Source organism: Helianthus annuus, chromosome 16 (genome assembly GCF_002127325.2).
Source record: "Helianthus annuus cultivar XRQ/B chromosome 16, HanXRQr2.0-SUNRISE, whole genome shotgun sequence".
NCBI classification, from domain to species: Eukaryota; Viridiplantae; Streptophyta; class Magnoliopsida; order Asterales; family Asteraceae; genus Helianthus; species Helianthus annuus.
Window position 1 is genome coordinate 73,088,734 of NC_035448.2, and position 3,773 is coordinate 73,092,506.

Sequence of the window (3,773 nt, forward strand, 5' to 3'; positions counted from 1 at the left end):
GATTTCAATTATGATTAAACTGCTTTCGGTTTTCTGATACATACATACCCATGCATCACATTTTATACTGTCACTTTATTATTTACACACAAACATTAGTGACAAACTTGATGCACGAAAGCACAGTTAGCACAGTGAGCGGATAACCAAGTAAACATGCTGACAATACCAGCACCTAGACAGACATTGTTTCTGAGGCCAGTGTGAGCCAGGAATAGAATACTACACTAGTAGGGAGTGTAGGGAGGTGAGGTGTAACGCCCTAACACATTTTAACCAAAAGTCGCAGCGGAAATACGAACTTAAAAATTTTCTTTCATCATATTCATTCTAACATACTTAGAAATACATTAATTCACTCTTTTACCTTAAATACATTAATGCTTTCTATAAATTTATAAAAATCAGACATACTACTATTAAATTACGTGACCATGCACCCACATGTACAATCCATCTCTTGACTCGATCTTCAACCTTTTACACTCCATGATGAGAATCCACAGTTCTGTACAACCTGCAGACACCACGTACAATCACATCATTAGCAACCGGTGTCATCATATATAAAATTTAAACATGCATAATTAGGCGTTAACATATCATGCTTTCGCTTATGTTAGTCCATTCATCCATCCATTCAAACCACCCGCATTGGATTTTGGCGCCTACCTTCAACTTCCATCACTAGTATACCTGCATTCCCTATTTCATTCTAAATAGGAAAATGGTTAGCATCTTTAGAATTCATTCATACGAACATATCAATGTATACGCATAACAAGTCTCATTCATTTATACATATAACTATATTCCAATACATGCATACATACCCTTTTTTATTTGTACATGTGCGTACAACTTACATTCTACACAATATTACTTTCAATCCTAAACGCACCCGTCAATACATGTAATTTGCATACACTTAATTCTCCATACTTACGAGTTTATAGTCATACTCTCCTATGATTCCCAATTACTTACTTACAAACTAACCCATACCTACGCGTATAACTACTTATTTCATCTTTATGCATAATACCATCATGTAAGCTTCTTTCTTACCTATACTTAATAGAAACTATTTCTTAACCATTTTCGACACCTTTACCGTAAACTTACCTTATTACTTCCATTGTATCATACTTTCTCACATGATTCACAATAATCATTATACTACAATACATTTTACATCTAAGGTGTAGGTTCGGGATTCACTTACCTTGCGCGTCCGTATTCTCGTTCGCTTACTTGATTGAGTCTTCTTAGCCCGTTAGCCTTCAAAGCTCCCATCCATCTTGACATGATTCCTATACACTCATGTCATTACATTCACATTCTTATTAGCATATATGCTCATACATATGAACAACCATATCAAATTCACCTCTAACATATGACCCACTTGAAGCATACTCTACATCATTAATTCATTTAAACAAGCATAAGGTATACTCGACATCATCCCTAGATAATCTTCACATGAACTATATCTATTTATCCATTACCTGCATACAATTTCACTTGTTATTGTCTTTTAGACATTTCATCAAACACTTGGTGTGCGTACTACTTACCAAGCATGATGTACAAGTATTTATAACACATTCATCCTAAATTCATCAAATAGATCAACTAATTCTTTCATAATAATAAAAATCATTTCCCTAATCTTTAAATTTCCAATTTTGACCATGAACATATGGTTCCAAATCCATTATTCACTACAGTCTCATCACAACAATCAATTTAACATGTAAAACTTCACAACTTCTAACCATTACTTGACATGCAAGTGGGTTTTGCCCTAATCATGCTCATGTTCGAATTTTAGCATCTATTGGTGTCTAGACATTCATAGCAACCATTAATCGTTCTAAATGTTTGCATTACATTCACTAATTACATTAAACCCACATAATCAAACATCATCAAATCAAGAAATTTCACTTACTTGAGATCAAGAATACTTAGATAATCAGAATTCTTAGCTCATGCATTCGATTCTTCACTAATTTGGCTTTCAATTGATGGAATTTTAGAGATTTAGGGTTTTGAGAGGGAAGGAGTCCCTCCTGGTCTTCTCACGATCGCACACCAGACTCAAGTCTGGTTTCTTTCTTTCTTTTTTTTTTTTATCATGTTTATAACAATATTTACACATCTAGTCCCTCATCATTTATTCCCTATTCACTTTGGCAATTTACTTTCTAACTTAATCATCTTTCTTTTACTAACTTTTATTTTGACATAATTCTATATATATTTCCCATTTAATCTGTTAGAACATCACTATACATTATACTTTTAGGACATACGAGAATTTGGGGTGTTACATGAGGACCATAAAGCTGCGTCACTAGGAGATAGTTATACTGACCGGAAGTGCCTAAAACATACTTAAAGTGCAGAATTCTGCACTAAATACCAAAATTCAGCATTTAAGAATGCTAGTAAAGTGCAAAAACTTGGCAAAATAGTCCTAGACACTTTCCAAAGTGTTGGGAATTTAATGTGTCACTAAAAACAATATAAAAGACACTTTAAGGCTTTATTTAGCACTTTAATGGATCAACATCCAACCGAACAACCGGACTTTACCCGGAACATAAAAATATTGCCAAACATATTGTTTTCACTTTTCTGAGCTAGTTAGGGTCCCCGAACACCCTAACACACTTTATATTATAACACGCATAATAACACACTAACTAAACACTCTAAAACCAATTAGATAATTAACTAGTTCCATCACAACCCAACCCCCTACCCCCCCCCACTCGACGGTCATGGTGTGGGGGACACCCCCACCATTCTTTTGATTATTTTATTTAGTCATTGTTGGATAATAAGACATATTGTATGATGGTTAAATCTAGAACTTGGTTTATAAATTAACACTAAGGATTATCACCTTCTCTCATCAAACACCCATCCAACAAACACTCTCTTCTCCTCCTTCTTCCCCACCTTCGGCCGCCAACACCCTCCACCATACAACCACCATCAACCTTCTTTCAAGCCATTTTCCATACATCCAAAGGTGCAAGAGGTCCAACAAGTAAGCTTGGTGCACTCGGAAGCTCAAGGACCACTCTAGTTTTCTTTATCCACCACTTTTTACGCCTTGTTTCTCCCCTAGCCTTGTGCTAGTAGTAAGTGCTTAAAAACTTCATCTTGTTCTTGTTTTTGGTGGTTAATAGTTGTTTGAATGGTAAAATATTAAGAAACACTAATGAACATAAACTAATCTTGAAACATAAAAGATAAAGAGTGGATAAAGAGAAGATGTATGGTTAAATCATGCTGATCTTGTGTTATTATGATTATTACATGTTGTTTGTTAGTAGAAGTAAGATGGATCATCATCTAGACTTGCTAGATCATGTTTAAGAACATGAACTAGCAAGATGTAAATGTTAGAGTTATGAAGGATGATGAAACCATCCACACATGAACTTGAACTTGAATAAATTTGAGATTTCTTGAAAAATAAAGATGTAAACTTGTAGATCTAAGGATCTATGAGTGGGTTTTCGAAAGAACCAGGTGAAAAATACTAGTTTTGTTAAAACCCAGATCTTGTATGAACTAAAAACATTTTTAGTAAGTAAACAAGTGTATGAACACTTGTGTAACAAGAAAATTCCACAAAGAAATATTTTCGGAAATCATGACTAGAAGTTGTGAAAATACATATTCTTTAAAAATAAAGTTTTAAGAAACTAATCATATTTTTAAAGATAACAAGACCTACTAAGTGTGTTAGT

At 34.0% G+C, this 3,773-nt stretch overlaps 1 long non-coding RNA gene across 1 annotated transcript; it reads right to left on the reverse strand.

Moving 5' to 3' along the window:
- Positions 1-293: 293 nt before the first annotated feature.
- Positions 294-719, reverse strand: LOC110883662. Its single transcript, XR_002560543.1, has 2 exons — positions 673-719; positions 294-517 (listed from the first exon to the last, which is right to left on the reverse strand). It is a non-coding gene; the product is annotated as an uncharacterized LOC110883662 (long non-coding RNA).
- Positions 720-3,773: the final 3,054 nt, after the last annotated feature.